At 49.0% G+C, this 206-nt stretch overlaps 1 pseudogene; it reads right to left on the bottom strand.

Moving 5' to 3' along the window:
• Positions 1-88, bottom strand: LOC118345188 (annotated as a pseudogene; the record flags this gene model as incomplete).
• Between the last annotated feature and the right edge of the window lie 118 nt (positions 89-206).

The following is a 206-nucleotide window of genomic DNA, read 5'->3' as shown; positions in this document are numbered from 1 at the left end:
ACCCATCCTAGTACTACTCTCGCCCAAGCACGCTTAACTGCGGAGTTCTGATGGGATCCGGTGCATTAGTGCTGGTATGATCGCACCCATCAAACTAATTAGTTAAAATTCATATAATCCTTGAGCGACATACTAGCGTCCTTCCGATCCCAATCCAAACGGAGATCTGATCCAAACCCATGGCTACGCGATGGGCAGGGCGAGAT

Source organism: Juglans regia, unplaced genomic scaffold (assembly GCF_001411555.2).
Source record: "Juglans regia cultivar Chandler unplaced genomic scaffold, Walnut 2.0 Scaffold_16588, whole genome shotgun sequence".
Taxonomy (NCBI): domain Eukaryota; kingdom Viridiplantae; phylum Streptophyta; class Magnoliopsida; order Fagales; family Juglandaceae; genus Juglans; species Juglans regia.
This window is presented reverse-complemented; position numbering and strand designations above follow the sequence as displayed.